Genomic DNA, 20,949 nt, shown 5'->3' on the forward strand with positions numbered 1-20,949 from the left:
AAGAATCTCTGCTTAGTGGGCCCGCATCAATAAATTCAGCCTGATCCAGTCTTATATTCCTCCCACCATTATCCCACACCCTTAAAACCATTGCCACACACATTCCCCTGATTTCTGTCTATATAAATTGGAAAACTCACATAGTTCTTTTGGAGTATAATGTACCTCCTCATGTGTGATACTTTGTATTTCAACTTTGGGGGCCTGTTGGGACTTTAGTCTAGTTATAGGTCTGGAAGAAATGAGGGATGGTGGGGTTGGGTCATGAAAAGAATTAGAAATATCTTCTAAGCCATTTGCTTCAAGGCATTCATTAGCAGTTTCATCTGGTGAAACAGGATTAATCACTGTAGGGCTGATCCCTTCAGGAGGAGTTTGAGTGACCAACTGCTCAAGGCAGGCTGGAGGTGGGGTGGCTATGTTCTCAGGGCAAACTATTACAGGTTATCTAGAGAAGACTCAGCATGACCTAGGGTTTCAACCTCACCCCTGACATCATTATCAGTCCATATGTTGCCATCCCATTTTTCAGGGTCCCACTCCTTTCCACTCAATGACCTCACTTTAATGGCAGACACCATGCAACATTGAGATTCAGTTTACGTTGTAAAGTTGCTACACTAAGAGCAAGATTCTGAGTCTGATTTTCAGAGATCTCAAGTGTGCAGCTATAGGAAACAAGATTTGCCTTCAGGATACTCATAGAAACTTCTACATCTGTCTTGTTTGAAGCCTTAAGCCCATCCCTTTCACTCCTTAATGTATCCAGTGCATCTAACAACAATCAGCCAACATCTCTATACTTCTTATTTTCACAAAACTCCATAAAGGAATCAAAAACATTATCTCCCAGAGCCTGGCTTCATACAAGCGAAGCATTAGAAGAATCGAATGGTGATAGTTTGACTATCTCTTTTGCCAACTCACTCCATGGATTGGAAGTGTCATTCTGATTATGGAAATCAGAGTCCTTAGTGCCTTTGAGTCCAGTCAGAATAGATAACCATTCATAAAAACCCGTTTTTAAGATTATGTTTCTTAAGAACCACTCCTGGTGCCAAGTTGTATTAGTTAGGGTTCTCTAGAGAAACAGAATCAACAGGAAGTATTGCAAATATAAAATTTATAAAAGTGGCTCACATAACCGTGGGAATGCAGAGTCCAAAATCTGCCAGGCAGGCTGTGAAGCCAATGATTCTGATGGAGGGTCTGGACAAACTCCACAGGAGAGTCTTGCCGGCCGAATAAGGAAGAGAGCCTGTCTCTTCTCAATCCTCTTTCAGAGGGTTCCAGTGATTAGATTAAGCATCACTCATTGCAGAAGACACTCCCCTTGGCTGATTACAAGTGGAATCATCTTTGGATGAACTGACATGATCGTGATTTAATTCTATGAAATGTCCTCTTCACAGCAGATGGGCCAGCACCTGCCCAACCAGACAAACAGGTACCGCCACTTGGCCAGGTTAACACATGAACCTGACCATGACACCGTGTAAAATACTGTGACCTTATTTTTTTGTTATTTAACAATGGATTGTGAACATTTTCAGTGTCAAATATATTTGTATGCCCATAATATACTCAATATTTTTTGATTTGCAGTTCTCATTCAAGAAAGTAAGAAAGCTATAAACTCTTCTTGAAGGAAAACAGGTATCCAGGGAATTTTGCATGCAATTTCCCATCCTTAGAATGCATTTCTAGACCCTACAGGTAAAGAAATCCTGCTCTAAAATATCACAAATGGTTTAAATTAGTACCTGTGCATAGGCTATTTTGAGGTTCCCAGTAAGAAATTATTTTATATCACCTAATGGGACAGACAGATATTTGTTACTTTGGGGCCTCAAGTACTAAGTATTTTGCTTTTGCTTTTGATTTCTTAGAACATAGGTTTAAGGCATGGCCGAGAGGAACCACTAGCAATTTTGCAGGTTGTCCTCTTACAACATGAAGATTGTTGAGCTGATGTGTCTTCCCTTGGCTGTACGCCAACAGCCATCATGAGCAAGAAACCCAGTTTGGATTTCACAAGAACTTTGTCACAAGTCTCACGCTTCCTGTAGGAAAGCTGAATTTGCCTGCGTACTCACTAATGTTCAGTAAGACTGTACCTCCGCTCTCCCCAGAAGACTTTTGCTTATGATGCAAATTTATTCTTGGTGAAAATACAAGCTTAATTCCTTAGTCTCTGAATGCTAAAGAATTGACTCTCTCCCATCTTTTGGGTACTTTTCTACTTTCTGTAATTTCCAGTCTATTTCCATAGTTAGGGAAGGAGATGAGGCAACTTGGGAGAGAATACGAAGATGCAGTCCTCTAGATGTAGGTTGTTTGGTTAGCTGTCTTCTTGGCAGGACCAGCTGCGGACTGTATGGGCATCTGCAGCCTACAGAATGCAACTGTAGGGCTGCTGAAATATTATTACTGTTAACTACAGTAATTATAGGTGCTCTTAATTGAGCACCTCTTGTAGGCTACCCATGAGGGCAGTGGCTTTTTACAAAATTAAAATTCTCTCAAACACTCAGCCACTCTGAAAAGTGGGACTCACTTTTTCCAACATGGAAGATACAGTATAGCAGACTGTTGAAGAGATGGACCCCAGCACCCCACAATCCAGATTTATATTTGCTGGTTATGTGACTTTGGGAAAGTTACTTAACCCTCTTCCCCCTCACTTCTCTCATCTTTAAAATGGGGCCGAATATTGAGTCCTTAGAACATTGTCTGGAATATAGCAAGCATTATTTAAGTGACTTAAGGATTCTAAAGTCAGAGTTGTTCTCCTTGTTCTCAAAAATGTGAAGTGCTAAAATTCTGTGCGAATAGATAGGTAGTCAAGTATGATGGAAATAGGCTAGACCACATAGTAAGAGGATGCATGTTTGCTTCCTGACTCGACTTCTAATTACCTATGTGAATGTGACAAATGGCCTAATTTCGCTGAGCCTCCATTTCCTCCGCATGCTTACATGGCCCACTCTGTAGGGCCTTTGGGATTTTAAACGAAATATTGTAGGATGTTAAGTGAGAGAATGTAGATAAAATTGCTGTACAGATAGCAATTATTATGCTTTTTGTTATTGCAGTGTATGGCTACATTGTTGACTCTTGGCAGAGAAGGATTATTTATTAGGGTCTTCTCTGTGCCAAACATTGCACTAAACTCCACATAAACATCATTTTAATAATCCTTGAACAACCCTGGGACTGGGGAGGGTCAGTCCCTTCTTAAAGTCACAATAGTTCACCATGGAACTGGGAATTGCTAAGCAACCACTGTGTTCTATTGCATCCCTAAGAAACACTGATTTTCAAATACATATTTCAGAATCTCTGAAGACTGGTGTGTATCGAATTATGGATGTGAATAAGTTTTAGGAACACCTTAATAATTTATTTTGCATATATTTTCATATGTGCACATGTTGTATAACAAAAAGCCTTGTCAAATAAGCCCCCAAAACCTCTTTCATTGCATATGAAATATAAATTATAACAAGAGAGTTACTGTGTCATATTTAACTGGCAGCATTCTTTTCTCTGTGGTATATAAAATAAAGATGCATTTTGCAATGGATGGCAGGTTAAAAAACATATAATGATTATTCTTTAATAAATGCCTAACAAGTGTGAGATGCTTCACATAAATTATAAGCTACTCAGTTTAGGTGGGCAACTGATAAATGTTCATATTTTACAGACGAGGAGACTGAGATTGAGGAATGATAAAGACCGGTCCATGGCCACATAACTGGTAGGTAGAAGACCAGTGATGAAATCAGATCTGCCTGGCTATAGAGTCAATGGTCTTTTCTCTGTCCTAAGGCTTTTTGCTTCTGCGAGAATGTACATTTGGTAAAGTGGCCAAAAGTACTGATTTATTTAGTTTCAATCTCCAAATTAACACATGACCATATTTCAAAACTAAAAATTTGTATTTGAGACCTGATATCTCTGATGTGTTGGGCTTGATGTCTCAGGTCTATAGAGTCCGTAATTTGAGGTACAGAGAGATTCAATCATATATCTCTTTTAGGGGAGAGAAGGTGTTGGTGGAGGTGAGGGTTAGTCACCTAGTTGTGTGGGGATGCAGGAGAAGACTTGTTGAGTCTAAATGTTTCTGTACACACTTTTTTTTTCTATACACACTTTCAAGCCATTCCCTTGAGTCTGGTGCTTTCAAGCATTGAGCCTCTCAGAAGTATTAGACTCACTTCTTGGGATCCCCTTCTTCAATGACTTAAATTCTAACTTTCTAATCTCTGCCAAGTCGATCTTTACTTTGCTACATACTGTCTTCTGAAAGTTTGCTAACATATCTCAGTCATTACTGCCTTCTTTCAAATTCTCTTTGACTTTTTGGGTTAGCAGTTTTGTTCCCCTATGTATATCATTTTAGCAGCCTTTTGGAGAAAGCGTTGAGAAAAATGTGCAGTTAATTTATCAATATTAAGCAAAAATCTATCTACCATACTATGCTTCCAACTAAATCTGTTTAAGAAGAAGGCCAGGGCCACGGTGGCCAGAGGACCCAGGTTCGTTTCCGGGTGCCTGCCCATGTAAAAAAAAAAAAAAAAAAAAAAGAGAAGAAGGCCAATGTTGTAGCTGCATCTGAGCTATAGGTTTTGTTTGTTTGTTTGTTTGTTTTTGTTTTTGTTTTGTTGTTTTTTTTTACTATTATTATCACTTTTATTTCTTTTCTCTATATTAACATTCTATATCTTTGTCTGGTGTGTTGCTGGTTCTTCTAAACTAATGCAAATGTACTAAGAAACAATGATCATGCATCTATGTGATGATGTTAAAAATTACTGATTGCATATGTAGAATGGTATGATTTCTAAATGTTGGTTAATTTCTTTTTTTTCCTGTTAATTAATAAAAAAACAAAAACAAAAACAAAAACAACACAAAAAACATTTATGGTTTTAAGAATAGAAAATAGATTACTGAGTACAGTCCATCCTTGCTTCCTAGGAAACAAATAAAAAATTATGTCCTATTGATGGGGGTAATTTTCATTCTCTTTTTTTACATTTATATTATACTTTGTACATATTTTCTTCCTAGCACCTTGTTTTAGTTTGTAAGCTAAATGTAATGTAATATACCTGAATGTAATATACCTGAAATAGAATGGTTTTTAAAAAGGGGAATCTATGAAGTTGCAAGATTACAGTTCTAAGGCTGTGAAAATGTCCAAATTAGGGCACCAACAGGAGGTTACCTTCACTCAAGAAAGGCTGATAAAATTCAGGGCTTCTCTCTCAGCTGGAAGGGCATATGGTGACGTCTGCTAGCCTTCTCTCCTGGTTTCTTGTTTCATGAAGCTCCCCTCGAGGTGTTTTCCTACTTTATCTCCAAAGGTTTCTGGCTGCATGGGCCCTGTTGGTTCTGGTGGCTCTGAAGCTTTGTCCAAAATGGTTCCTTCTTAAAGGACTCCAGTAAACAGCCTCACCTTGAATGGGTGGAGACACATCTTCATTGAAATCATCTAATCAAAAGTTACCACCCACAATTGGATGGGTCACTTCTGCATGGAAACAGTAAAAAATATTCCACCCAGCAATATTGAATGAGGATTAAAGGACATGGCTTTTATGGGATACTCCACAGATTCAAACTGGTACACACCTCATATAACTTTTTGCACTCTTATTTGTCTGTCTCTCCCTTCTTGTGTCCCCCAAACCTAGTATGTATGTATATCCCTTCTTCCCCTCCCCCATCACCCAGGATAGCACTCAATAAAAGTAAGTGCTAGCGTTGAAGAAATGTCTATGAACATCTTAGTGTCCTCTTTAGCCCTGGGAAGGATAATGTGGTTCATAACTTAACTTCTGGCAGCTGAAATGCTTCTAATTCAAAGAAAATTGTTATAGGAATGAACAACATTAAAATGTAATTAGAATTTTAATGCAAGTAGACTTGATATAACTGGATTCATTAGATGTTATTCTTTACTTTTAGCCCAGAGTTTCTTTATTAGGCCATGTGGAATGTCTATGCATCTGTCTTCTGTAACTATATCAGTTAAAGTATTTATTGAGATCTTACTAAGAGCACTTCAATTGGATAACAAAATTCTTTGCATCCATTGCCCTCCAAATGAAGATGAACAAAATGATGAGAGATTTCAGGTTTAGATTCTTCTTGAGATGTTTGTACAATGTGTGTGGTAGTCTCTGGCATCACATTTGAACCTTGAAAGTGTTATCAGCTTTTGGGACCCACCAAAGTTTTCCCATTCACTGCTGATACTCCCCTTCAGAGGTCTGACTCAATAGTCTCTATGCTGCTGTACCATTTGAATTGAACAGTTGCTAAAAGAGATAAATGAAAGGATCAGAGGAAGTTCTTAGAGAATGTCCATCCTTTCAATCCTTTATCTTTTAGAGTCTTGGAGACCTTCATTTCTTGTGGGCAGACAGGATAAGAAAGAATGAAAATGCGTTCATGGAAAAGTTTTTATGGGTTGGACCTTGAAAGGGCATACAAAATTTCCAAATCCCTGACCTTACTTAACTACAGGGGAGGTTGGTGTAGACCTATATGTGCACTCCAGAGGAATGAAGAAGCATGTCCTACTGAAAACAGCAGCTTTTGTAATAGTGTGAAATTTTGTTGAATGAATTGGCCAGTCAATCCCAGAATTGGCTTACTGATTATTATTATTTTTCATTGAAATGACTTGACTGACCAATATAATCTGAGCACTTGAATTTTTTTTTATTCTTTTGATTATTTAGTGTCACAATGATTTGCAAAACAAACACCCCTTTAAATGCACTGGCAACATAAGCATTTATTCTCACACTCAAAGTTCTATAGGCTAACTGCAATTTGGCTAATCTAGGCTGGGCTTACCTGGATGACTTGACTTTAAGCAACAGGGTATCTAGGTTGGGTTCCAGACTGAACATTGCATTCAGGCCTTCTCCAAGTATATTCATCTTTAACTTGGATTAAAGAGGGAGTGGTTTACCAAAGCATGTTCTTTTCATGGCAGATCACTGGAACACAAAAGGCCAAACCCCACCAGTCTACTTAATGCATATACTGACATCACATCTGCTCATAGTCTATTGACCCAAGCAAGTGACATGGCTAAGCCCAAAGTCAGGACAGGAAAGTAGCATCAGCTCCAAAAGTGGTAGTTTGCATAAAAAACAATTACACATACATATACACATAGACACATAAATACACAACTGAATCAGTAGTAAGCCCAATTCATAAAGCATTTGTACTTATAAACCTTTAGCTTTAAGGTTGTATGGTTGGACAGATTTGGGTCATAAGAATTTCCTATATGGCTTTTAAAGGACAAGTAACAATTTCTGCATTTTAACTTTTATGATAGTAACAGGGAGGTTATTTCTTATCAGAGCTTAGCAAATGGCACAACTGGGCTCCCCTTCCCATTGTTTGTCAAGAATTCAGTGATACGATTTGCTTTCTGAAAACAATTTCTCCTAAGTTAGATTTTGATCTACTGGTATATCTTTGCATTTATTGAATTGCCCAAATAATCATTTTCCATTACTTGTGCAAAACCATTTTCCTTCAAAAACATGAATGAAGCCAATGAACACACTCATTTATGGGAAGAAACGGTTCTAGGGCCATTTAGATGGTATGATGGGTATATACCCAGCCAGCTGCTTGACTCTGGAGGTCTCATTGTGAGCTTGGCTTGGCTTGCTTGTGGAAATATATCTAGTGGTCTCATCCTCTTCTCAGATGCCTGTTCACTCCACCAAACCACTGCATGGCTTGGCCCGGTGTCCCAGCTTCTCAGGAGAGGCCCCTGGAATGGTATGGGGCATATTCTGGAGGTTAGGAACGAGAAGGGTGGGGAAGTTCTCACAGCGTCGATCTGACACCATATTCCAAAAATAGCATAGCAGACCCCTTCTCTCTTTAATTTTATGAGCTCTTGATTGAAATAGGGCACTCTGTCGCATTTTAAAATGAAGATGCCACGGTTAAATGGTTAAATGGCTTGGATTTTAGATTCTACCTAAGAAATGTGGAACTTATTAAGTTAAAAGAGTTTCTTCAACACTTTTCAGCTAACAGACAGTTTTGTGTTTATGTGGTGTATGTTTGTATGCCTTTGATCCCTTTGGGTTAAGCTCCAGGCACACAAAACACACACACACGCATACACACTGTGAGGTAAAGAAACATACCAGAGTTTATGAACATTGGGATTTAATTCTGGGAAACTTTGTCTTTTGGCATCTGCCTGTATATCCTCTGGAATTTATTATGGGCCTACAGTGTCTCTCCAAACAATGGCTCTTCCCTATTTCTAATTACCAGCTTAATATCAGTCCTTATGATCTCACACCTGCATTATAAAAATTAGCTTAGTCCCTTGTCTCTCTGGCTACATATTCCCCATTCCAACTCATCCCACACCTTGTCAGGGAATGAGACTTCAAGGCCTTGTTCTTACCATGCAACTCCCCCCTTCTTCTCCTCTGCTAAAGAATCAATCACTTATTCACTCAGAAGGAAATTGTTGCCCACTTTTCATTTTGCAAGACTTTTGGAAGGAAGATGTCCCTAAGCATGTCTGATCATTGAAAGTACCTGGAGAGATTTTAAGAAATTCAGATTCTTGGCTCTTTTCTAAAGATATGGTTCAGGAATCCACATCTTTGAAACATTTTATTAAAGTATAATTTACGCATGGCAGGGAAGAAATCATCACAACTTGAAGAATACTTTCATCAAGCTGGATTTGATCTAACATCCACATCAAGAAACAGCAATAAAGGTACCACTATCCTGGCTTCTAACAGGAATCTATGGAATTTATATATTTGTAAAACTGTCTAGGTTATTCCAAATATTAGCTAGATTTTGGGCCACTCACTGATTTTGAGAGTTAACAGGAAATAACTGCTTGTAGTCTTGAAGTTAATTTCAAGTTATATGTATATAATAAGATAGCAGACTCCTAAAATCAAGAATAGCATCTGTCTTATTTTATATTTACCCCGTCACTCTTTCCTGAAACATACCACTTCAAAACGCTCTTGTTGACTTGAGTCATACTATAGTCATTGTAAATTGCTTCCAAATATGGTATTTCTACATCTATTCTTATGCGTGGTGGATATTGGATATGTGATTCATGTTTAACAAATTGAATTATTTTGTCTTTTTCTCTCCACAGCCCAGGTAACAGATGAGGAAAAGGAAAGGAGGAAGAGAGGAGTGATAAGGTTGTGAATTAAAAGTAGTCAGACCCTGAATCCAAAGCTATGTCCCCCTGCACAAGCTCCCCCTCCCCCAATTTGATGTCACATTAGCATTCCTTGGGAACAAAAAAAAGTAAGAGAAAAGGTGACAATTATTATGTTGTTGGTCACTAGTGTGCCAGCAACATATATGTACTGAATTGAGTAAATTTGAAAAAACCTATCTAAATGATGCCAACATGTTATCTCTAACTGTTAAGGAACCCACATGTTATTTCCATACATTTATTAACTGAAATAAATATATTTATTAAGTGATATTATTTCCTTAAGTAGCTGCCCTTTATCACCTAACAACAGATTCTTCAACCAAATTTATTACTATGCATTAAAGTGATAAAAACAGTTTGTTTATATCTGTCCATTCTTTCTGGAGCACTGTCTCCTAGGAAGACAGTTGTTTCTCCTTTCAGCCATCATAACTTTGCTACCAGGAACTGTGCACAAAATGGATAATTGATGGCAAAAAAAGAGAAGCTGGATTTTGAGCTTTCGTTGTCATGTATGCACAAATGAGAAACACTGCTCTATAACCTAAATCAGGCAGTTTTTTTGTATAATGCTGTTCAAGTACAAGTTTTTACACTGGACTCGCCCTGCTAGTAATGCTAAGTAGAGTTCTCAGACTGAATGGATAGGACACTAAAAAGCAGATTGAGCAGCATAAAGAAAAACGACCTCCAATAAAGGTAACCATATGGATAATTATAAATGCAATACTACTATATCATATATTTTGGCATGTAACTCCACTTTTTATTTCTATACAGGTTCTAAAATGCAAATGCATAAAAGTAGTCTATGGCTTTGGACACACAATGTAAGGATATAATTTGAACCAAGTGTGACAAGAAGGTCAGAAGATGGAGGGGTATAGAAACAGTGTATGTATATGCTACTGAAGTTAAGTTGTCATCAAATAAAATATGAGTATAGATTTAGGATGTTAAATTTAGTAACAAAAAAATCTGAAAATTGTATATAGAAGGAAATGAGAGAGACTAAAACAAAGAGACTAAAAGTCTATTTGTTGTAGACTATAACAAATCAAATAAGTATGAAAGTAGGCATCAACAGACGGATTGAGGGACAAAAAAAAGGACTTGCAAAAACAAAATGAGATATGGCAGAAGAAAGCCCTGTGATAACAGTAATTACTTTAAACTTAAATGGCTTACACTCTCCAGACAAGTCAGAAATTGGCAGAATGGATAAAAAAAGTATGGTCCAATAGTATGCTGTTCACAAGAGACTCATCTTAAATTCGAAGACACAAGCATGTTCATAGTGAAAAGATGAAAAAAATGTCATGCAAATAGAAACCAAAAGAGACGTGGAGTTGCTATTCAAGTATCAGAATAGAATTAAAGTAAAAACTAAAACAAGGGACAAGAGAGTTCACTATATACTGATAAAAGGATTAATTCAATAAGAATACATAGCAATTATAAATTATAAATTATAAATATAATTCATTAACTAAACTTTCCAAGAAGAATTAACACCAATACTTCCTAACTCATTGTATGAGGCCGACATCACCCTAATATCAAAGCCAGATAAAGATACCACAAGTAAAGAATATTACAGACCAATAACTCTTATGAATATATATGCAAAAATCCTCAAAAACTACTAGCAAGCTGAATTCAACAGCACACTGAAAGAATTATGCTCCATGATCACGTGGTATTTATCCTAGATATACAAGACTGGTTCAGCATAAGAAAATAGTATAATTTAATAGACCACCTTAATAGCATGAAATAAAAAAAATAATCTCAATTGATGAAGAAAATGCATTTGACAAAATCCTGCACCCTTCTTGATAAAAACATGTAAAAACTAGGAATAGAAGTAAATTTACTCAACATGATAAAGTGCATACATGAAAAACCCATTGCTAACGTCATACTTAATGGTGAAAGACTGAAATCTTTCCCTCTAAGATCGGAAACAAATCAAGGATACCCATTGTCACAACTGTTATTCAGCATTGTATTGGAAATTCTAGCCAGAAAATTAGGTAAGAAAAATAAATAAAATGCACCCAAATTTAAAGGAAAAAGTGAGCTTTTCATACTTAAAGATAGCATGATCCTATATATGGAAAATCTTGAAAAAATCCAGTCAATCTCCTAGAGATAATAAACAGATTCAACAAAGTGATGTGGCACAAGAACTGTATGCAAAATCCATAGTGTTTCTATACACCAGTAATGAATAATCTGAAGAGGAGGTAAAAAAATTTCACTTCTAACAGCAACTAAAAGAATAAAAAATCTACAAATATATTTGACCAAGGAGTTAAAGGACATGTCCTTGGAAAACTACAAAACATTGCTAAAAGAAATCAAGATCTAAATAAATACAAGGGCATTCCATGTTCATGGATTGGAAGACTAAAATGTGACTTGCAGATTCAACAGAATCACAATCAAAATTCCAACAGCCTTCTTTGCAGAAGTGGTAAAGTCAATTATTAAATTCACATGTAAGGGCAAGGGACTAGAAATAGCCAAAATCATCTTGGAAAAAAAGCACTGTTGGAGGACTCACCCGTCCTGATTTTAAGTCTTATTATGAAGCAACAATAATGAACATTGCATGGTACTGGCACAGGACAGACATACAGACGAATGGAATCAAATTGAGCGTTCATAGATAAACCTTTGTATTTATAGCCAACTGATTTTTGAGAAGAGTATCAAGTCCACTCAGTGGGGGGAAGAATAGCTTCTTCAACAAATGGGGCTGAGAAAACTGGGTATCCATATATAAAAGAATGAATGTGGACTTCTACCTGACACTATATAAAAACAGTAACTCCAAATGGACCAAAGCCCTAAATATAAGAACCACCATAAATCTCCTTGAAGAAAACATAGGGAAGTCTCTTCAGGACCTTGTATTAAGCCATGGTTTCTTAGGCTTTACATCAAAAGCATGGACCACAAAAGAAAAAATAGATAAATGCAACTTCATCAAAATTAAAAATTTTTTTGCATCAAAGGATTTCATCATGAAATTAAAGACAACCTACAGAACAGGAGAAAATATTTGGAAACAACATATCTGATATGGGTTTAATATCCAGAATATGTAGAGAAAATATTCAGCTCAACAACAAAAGGCAAACAACCCAAATAAATAGGTAAAAGACTGGAATAGACATTTCTCCAAAGAAGATTTACAAATGGTCAAAAAAAAGCACATGAAAACTTACTCAGCATCATTAGTCTTTAGGGAAGTGCAAATCTAAACCACAATGAGTGTAGTAGGGTTCTTCAGGGAAATGGAATAATCAGGATATATATGGGACTTATAAGACTTATCTCATGTGACTGTGGGGATGGGAAAGTCCAAATTCTGTGGCGATGGTAGCACAGCATTGTGAACGTAATTAACTCCACTGAATTTCCTGTTTAAATGTGGTTAAAAGAGGGAATTTTAGGTTGCATCCTTAGTTAACAGAATTTCAAAAGAGAAGAACCGTACAAAAAACAGTGAATCCTAATGTAAGCTGTGGCCTATCATTAATGATGTAATTCAATAACATGGTTTAATCAACTGTAACAAAATACTGCAGTAATGGTAAGTGATAACAATAGGGAACTGGGTATGTGTGGGTATGTGGGAAATCTATCTTTTCTGCATGATTTTTCTGTAAACCTACAACTTCTCCAATAAAAAAGAAGCTTTAATTACACCACGCATGATGAATGAGGGGTGTCCTGCTGGTGTAAGGAAGTCAGACACTGGAAAGATAATTTCTGGCTGGAGAGACCAAGGCGGCTTCATGGGGAAGATGATACCTGAAATGGATCTTGAAGGATGGTGAAGCATTTGACAGGTGATGATAGTTATACAAACAAAGGCTGAGATGTTGGAAAATGCCGGGTAATTTTCAGGCGAGCTTGGCTGGCGTGGAGGACTTAAATGGGGGTGTTGAGGTAGAGAAATCTGATAAGGTAGCCAAGTGGCAGATGGCAGAGGGTGTAGAACGCTGGGCCAAAGAGTTAGGGAGTGCCAAGTAACCCAGAGTAGACTAAGGTCTGAACTAAGGTGTAGCAATAAAATTAGAAGTAAGTTGATTTAATTTAGGGACATGAATTTGGATGAATTTCAGTACACCATTGATTACAATTTACGGGGTGAGGGAGAAGTCTCAAAGATGACTTGGTTTTGAGTGTGAGCAACTCATACAATCAAGAGTCACGAACAAAAATCCTGCTACTTTTTTTTGTTTGTTTTTAAAGCCACGTATCCAGGAACAGTAATATCTACTCAGTCTTTCCTCTCATCTCAAGTTACTACTGGACATATTCACATCTGTCCTCTCCATCACTTTGACGCTTATTCATGCCTCCAATGACTTCCAATCTACTAAATCTAATGTGAACTTTTCAGGTGTTTAAGCATTGATCTCTGTGCTGTATTTTTACTGTTCTCCATTCCCCACCCTTTTATTGTTTTTGCATGGGCAGGCAGCAGGAATCGAACCCGGGTCTCCAGCATGGCAGGCGAGAACTCTGCCTGCTGAGCCACCATCGCACCACCCACCATTCCCTTCTTGAAATCCTCTGTCCCACTGATTTTTTTGTTATTCCTTTTTCAGCATACAAAACATTGTGAAAAAAGAGCATAAAATCTGCTTGGGAACTAAATGATGTAGCAGAGAATCCGTTTAGGACTCAGAGGTCTTCAGCGCAAACAACAGGCAAGAACAGCGCATAATAAATGAGATGTGAATGGTTTTGTGTCTAATGTATACTACTGCAAAGGAGTCTTTGCTCTTTTGTTTCTTTTTATGAAAAATGAGGATGGCAAGTATAACCCTGATTTTGCAGATATGACAATGTCTAATTAATGAATTTCCCTAAAGCGGGACCAGAATATATGAGGTGCTAAATAATATTGTGCAAGTAGAGATTAAATTTGACCAAGTGATTTATTAGACAAGCCTAACAAGTGATATCATTGGCTCAAGGGAGTAAATTTGGATTGGTTTATAAGATCACTTGAACTCTGAGCAATTGAGTTGTGGATATTTGTTGTTGTTTTAACTGCAAGGACCCAGTGTTGCTTTTAGGTTTCAAAACTTTGGAATGTGACGTGCACGAGGCCTGCAACTCCATCAGAAGTGATGGAAGCTATTAGACTACTGTGGTGAAAAGAGTGAAAGTAAATAAATACCACCCTGGCTTGGTTTTGACTGAGTTGCAGTTTTGTACACAAATGTGATGTTTAGGCACAAGCTGTGTTCATAATTTCCCTTAATGATCGCCATGTCACATTTTCTCATTTTTCAAGTTCAAACATGACTTTTTCCATAGCAGCCACATTAAGCTACTCTTGGGACTTCAAACCCAGCTGCAAGCTTTCTCTCTGTTTCTGTTGTGTTCAAAAGCAATAACGATTCTGCAGTCAAGCAGGGATAGGGATGTTGGTGTTACCTGAAGGCGCACAGAATCCAGCTACTGCACACTCTCTTTTTTGGAACCAAAGAGAGACATGCTAGTCAAAGGAGATACACTTGCGTATGGCTGCTGTAATATATAAGTACCCATAGGATTCACCGAGGCAGTGGGAAGGCAACAAAGGTGGCACTTTTATGAACTGTTTGAGAAATAAACTTCCTGTCACAAATTGACTTTACTCTTCAGGCTGGAGCCTTGATTTTGGGATATAAAGGTTTCTAGTTATCTCAAAGGGGCATGATAACCTCCTCGGGACAAAATTTATTTAACAAATCAAGCCTTGCTTTTTCCCAAATAAAACTGTAAGCCTCCTGGAAGTTTTTTTTGTTTGTTTACTTTGTTTTGTGGTTATATGTGAAAAGCACCCAGATGAAATTCAGCACATCAGAGGAAAGGGGAAGACACCTGTTCGCAGTCAGCTGGGAACTGAGGTATGGCCGTACAGCAATGGACTGTGCCTTACTGAATGTGTTAGGTTGGTTACAGTATGTATTTCTTCAGTGCTCGCTGAAATTTTTTTTCTTTTCATTTCAGCTGATCAGCCACAGTTTTAGTACCCCTGTGGTTCCTAACTCTGTTATTGTGGTTTTTTTTCTTTGACATACTAGAATGCTTCCATTGTCAACACCTGTTGATATTCATCAATTATCGATCTTGCAGAATCATAAGAATTAGTCAAAATATATGTTCAATTCCTTGCATAGTGAACGGCACATAAATGGTGCTCAATTGTTAGATTTTGTCCTTCTATTTCCAAGATTTCTCAAAACAAAATCACTAATATATGGTACTTTTAGGAGGGGAAGTAGTTGTAATACGAAGGTGTAACAATTTTGAAAAATTTGAAGTAAGAGCTATATGGATGCAAATTATTAATCATTCTGCAAAGTCCATTTAACTAGAGCTGAGTACTCTATGGGATTCAGTGAACACAATAATTGCTTGTTAAACATATAACAGGGCGGGGCCATGGTGGTTCAGTGACAGAATTCTTGCCTGCCATGCCAGAGACCCAGGTTTGAATCCCGGTGCCTGCCCATGCAAAACAAACAAACAAAAAACCAAACACATAACAGGCACTAGCTGACATTGGGGTTGAAAATAGGTTTATCATTTGATGCCCTTTGAGATAAGAAAAAGTTGAGATTCTGTGACGTATTTTTTATTCATGTAAGAAATTAATTTGTGACTGGAGGAGATTCACTATAGTAGAGAAAATACCTGGATTTTAGCTATATAATATTAGTTGTATAATAAATGCCCATTCTCTTTCTCAGTAATTAACATGGGTTGTTCTATGTTTGAAAACAATGTTGGAGTAATTCATAATTTATAAAGTGCTTTCCTAACCCTGGCCTCATTCATTTCTTACAGAGATCCTGTAAAACAGGATTCCTTGTCTTGAGAAAATAACCTGGGCTTTAGTGTCAGGCAGTACCAGGGAGAAATGACAGCTCCAACACATATCGACTGTGTGACTTTGCATAGATTATTTAACCTTCCTGATTTTTTTCTTATATAAAATGGGATAATAATATTTTCCATGTATAGAAATTAATTTATGTTGAGTGCTTAGCATCGTACCCAGCAACAATACAAGTACTCAGTTTATTGGAAAAAATTGTTGTTGTTGACATAAGTTGGAGAGGAATCAATGACCCTCGGTGTATAGAAATTGAGGCCCAAAGTGACCTACCTATGATATCACCTGGGCTGCAGAAGTGGGCCGGAACTCTGAGCAACTCATCAGCTACTCTGTACAAAATCCACACAGCCTGCACTGTGTGCTTTGGGGGATGCCAGCTGAAAAGCCAGGAAGCTGAGCCCAGCCTACCAAAATGGCCACCTGGACAATGCGCGGTTGGCTTATTTCATGCATACTTGTCATGTTGTGATGCTAAAACGTTAATGGAACTTGGACTTTTATTACATTCTTATTTTGCTGGCTAGAAATACTACAAAAATCAACTGATGTGACCCCTTTGAATTTCTGTACTATTGCAGAGGCAAAATCCAAAATTTTGGTATCAGACTATTGGCTAATAGTTAATAATGCCTGGTTTGTAAATTACGCATACTAAAGTGTAGCCTACTCTGCCATTATGACTGCCAAAACTTCATCACACGATGGGGGTTAAAACAAGTTAGATATTGCCTTGGGATTAGCCATCAAATCATCTGGAAATAAGTAACCATCATGTGGCAGTGATTTATTTTTTTTGCAAAAAAAAGTTTGTGTTACTCTAACATTCTCTGAGATCGAGTTTTAAGACTCTTAAGAACCTAGAAAAGGTGATAAATATCTGTGGTTCTTGTCTTGTTCCCCATGGGGGGAAAAAGCCTTATTCAATCACAGATATATATGGAAGAGAGATGGTGTATTTTTCCCCTTATATAAGCCATTGGCTTGGATCCATAAACATTTGCAGGCTTGCTTCTCTAGCTACCTAAATTCAAAGGGAGCATAGCTTTGTCCGCTCATTTAGATGAAAACCTTAAGAAATCAGATTCCAATAGTTCCTGTATTTGCCTCAGAGAACTCAAATTTTTACTTTAGTGCACTTCAACTTGAAAGTTTTATTAACTGGGATAGTGTTTCTCTGATGTTTGCCTTCTTTCCCAAGGGAGCTACTATTAACACAATAATAAAAAAATTCAGCTAATTAATTTGTTCCTGTAACAAATATTTTTGAGTGCCTACCATGCAGATGTGTGCTAGTATGCTGACTCTCTGAAATAAAAATAAAAAGCCCCTGGGGGTGCAAGGGTAGTTCAGTGGTAGAATTTCTGCCTGCCATGCTGGAGACCTGGGTTCGATTCCCAGCCCATGCACTTCCCTGAAAAACAAACAAACAAGCAAAACAAACAAACGAAAAACCAAAGCAAACAAAAATTCAACAAATGATGCTGCAATAAAGGGATACTCACATGGAAAAAGAATGAAATGTGACCCCTGACACACAGCAGACAAAGAAAAAAAAAATAAAAAGCCCTGATTTACAGCATTTGCTAATTTCTGGGTGTAAACCTTTTCCGTGGCTCCCAATGTCCTGTCACTGAAGGCAGGGTTGGAAAGAGGTGTGCAGAACTGACGCTGCCAAGCTGGCATGAGCCACCTTCAGGCCACCCTGACCCTTGGGCCACGTGCTGTGGATCTACAGATCTGATATGAGTAGCAGACGAAAATAGAAAAATTCAGTTAAACTGCTAGAAAAAGATAAGATGATCTGAGCTTATTTTTTATTCAGGTAATAAATTAGAGAGCTGGTCATCTAAAGTAGCTGAAAACAAAAACCTGGATGTTTAAGTTAGTTACGTTACATAAACACAGCATCTTTTCCAATGATCAACATGGGTTGTTCAGTAATAGAAACATAATGAATAAAAATGAAATGGGTTCCTAATTTTCAATGGTGTAATTGGATATTTGGAAATAACATGGAAATGAAGCTGCATTTTTGTCTCATCCCCAGACAGAAGCCATTGACCAATGTGTGCCTGTGGTGTTAGCTTGTTTAAGCACTGTTATGGTGGCAAAATTAGTGTCATCCCATAACTGTAAGTACATTTTCACATCAGTTGGTCAGAGTAGTCTGCTAAAGTTAAAGATTAGGGATTCCAAAGCCTACATTCTGTTGCACACAGCTACAGTTAGCTTCTCCATTCAGACCAGCCATCGAAGGAAATGGGGAACGATGAAGTGATGGATTAGTAAAACCCATCTTTACACCTGGGGAAAACACAATAAAACAAAACTCAAGGTTAAGCCCTATGGATCATGGGTCCATCAATGTTACCATATTTATGTATAAGCATGCATTTATATATCCATATATATATATATTTTTTGGCACGGGCAGGCACCAGGAATCGAACCCAGGTCTCCAGGGTATCCATATATTTTATTTTTTCTTCCAAAATAATCAATGTTCAATTTAGGAAATGTGATTAGAATACCAAAGCATAAATAGAAGCTGAAAAAAAAATCATTATCTCGCCATGCAGAAGCAGTGTCTGTGTTTTTTAGATTGTACTTTCATATAATTGTAGGCATGTAAGCAAGCTGTACAAATCATATTGTATATAGATCTTGTTTCTTGACTTTTGTCAATGAACATTATGTCAAAAGTATTTTCTTATAATAAAAACTCTCTGTTAGGCTTTCATTGAGTACATAACAGTTCATTTCTGTGTGAACCACCATTTTCTTAAAGATTTTGCAGTTTTGGATATGTAGGTGTTTTTTCACATTTATTTTATAGATAATGATGCAGAAGACGTCCACAAATCTTTGGCCATATCTCTGATGGCTTTTTAGGGACGATCCCTGAAGTTAAGGGAACGGCTGAAGGACTTTGGAAACATAATGTTAAATTGTTGTGCAATGAGATAGTCCTAGCAAACACTTAGCAGTGAGTGGTCTCACCAAAAGTTGAGGGGTAGAAGAGCCATGGAGTATTGTCAAAGGACAAAGTACAGCAAATTGGACTTCGGGCAAGGCTCATTTGATATATATATATTTTGTATGTTGTATGGCAGGGTCACATTTCATACTTTTTTTCATATAAGTATCTCATGATTGCAGCACCATTTGTGGAATATTTTTTTGAGGGGGGGAAGTGAACAGGCTGGGAATTGAACCTGTGTCTCCTGAATGGCAGGCGAGAATTCTACTGCTGAACTACCCTCACCCCACCTTCGTTATTTATATTTACTAGTTTCGTGGTCTTGAGCAAGTCAGCCAATCTTTGCACACTTATCCCCTCATCTGTAAAATGGGAGTAACTGCTCTGTTGTGAGGCTCAAGAGACAGCAGGGTTATTGATGCCTTTTAGAGCATGAAAACTTGTATATTTTTAAAAAGCTAGATTATTCTGATTCCCAAAAGATCACCTTTCCCCTCATATGGACATGCTGGTACCAAACATCTGAGAACAGCAAGTGATTTTCATTTCCTTAGTGAACCAACTTTTAAACTGTGTTTGTTATCCACCTAGAACTTCTAAAAAAGCAAATTGTTCTCTGTTTTTTTTTTACTTCCTTTGCACAGCAGATACAGCTTATTTACAAAGACCAAACTTTTTAATACCAAAAAGAATGTCTCAGTGTTTTATAAGCAGGAGACCTGTCAAGCAAATTGCTCTTGGCAGGAAGGCAGATCATATATCTTGAGCTTATCTACCTCTTTTAGACTGTGGCCTGCCCCGATCACCCACTGATATGCACATAGCTTTGGCAGGCCCATGCTGGGCTCCCTGTCTGGTGGGGGCTGCCTTGCCCAAGGCATTTATTTGAAGCTGCTCCCTCACTCCAGCCTGTGGTTTAGGAAGCTCAACTTCTAGAGTGATGACTTTCTGCTGTCATCTTCAAACTACCTACCACTGTTTATTTGGAATCTAAACATCTGGGAAGCTTCAAAGACCAAAGTTGTTGAGCACACAGTCTGCACTCTAATTTTATGTGCACAAGACACATGGCAAGTAATCAGATTGATAGAAGGATTTATTAAAACATAACATTTGCAATGCAATTTGGGGTCAGGAAGATTTAGTTCAATCTCTGATGACACCCTAGTTTATGCTAGAAGTTTAGATTTAGAAGAGACTGAACTCTCAGTAGCTCAACCCACTGAGCTCTCAGTAGCTCAACCCTTTTGTTCTGCATATGAGGAGCTGGATTCAGAGACCACATGGTTTGCTTACCTGGCCTGTCTGTGGCAGAGCTGGGAATAGAAGCCAACTTTCTAGATTCTATCCACTCTGCTCTGAAACTGCACCATTCAGAAAAAGACTCTAATGCAAGGCAAAACGTTTGAGTATGCTGGCAAATCTAGTAAGAGAAAAGTTACAGCCAACGATTGAGAACATCTTCACAGGGTCAAAAGACACAGTCTTTTAAATATCTGAAAGAAGTAGAAAAATTGGGAAAATTGTGCATCTTCAAGAGTCATTCTTGGGTCTGCTTTCTCATTTGTAGGAGACTATTTAATGACATGCACATTTTTATTTGGGCTTATAATGGAAAACACTGGATCTAATCATAATCTAGCTTTTGAAAGTATGCATGTCCAATTTGATCAACTCCTCAGCTGTCTAATCAGTTCTGCAGGCTCAGTACTCTTAACATTGAGGACACAGAAGTCCTAACTGCCAAAATCTCTTGCCTGGCTTCTTGGACCCTTCTCA

General features: G+C 37.6%; 1 long non-coding RNA gene and 1 other non-coding gene across 3 annotated transcripts; both read left to right on the forward strand.

The window, feature by feature from the left end:
• Positions 1-3,294: 3,294 nt before the first annotated feature.
• On the forward strand, positions 3,295-14,206 carry LOC143679090 (uncharacterized). Of its 2 annotated transcripts, XR_013173548.1 has the most exons (6): positions 3,295-3,352; positions 3,710-3,763; positions 8,717-8,797; positions 9,200-9,248; positions 10,055-10,168; positions 13,903-14,206. It is a non-coding gene; the product is annotated as an uncharacterized LOC143679090 (long non-coding RNA). The 2 variants fall into 2 exon arrangements; XR_013173547.1 differs by lacking the exon at positions 13,903-14,206 and having other exon boundaries at positions 10,055-10,322.
• Positions 14,207-17,525: 3,319 nt separating this feature from the next.
• On the forward strand, positions 17,526-17,596 carry TRNAG-GCC (transfer RNA glycine (anticodon GCC)). The gene has a single exon. It is a non-coding gene; the product is annotated as a tRNA-Gly (tRNA).
• Positions 17,597-20,949: the final 3,353 nt, after the last annotated feature.

Source organism: Tamandua tetradactyla, chromosome 4, assembly GCF_023851605.1.
Source record: "Tamandua tetradactyla isolate mTamTet1 chromosome 4, mTamTet1.pri, whole genome shotgun sequence".
In the NCBI taxonomy this organism is placed as follows: Eukaryota; Metazoa; Chordata; class Mammalia; order Pilosa; family Myrmecophagidae; genus Tamandua; species Tamandua tetradactyla.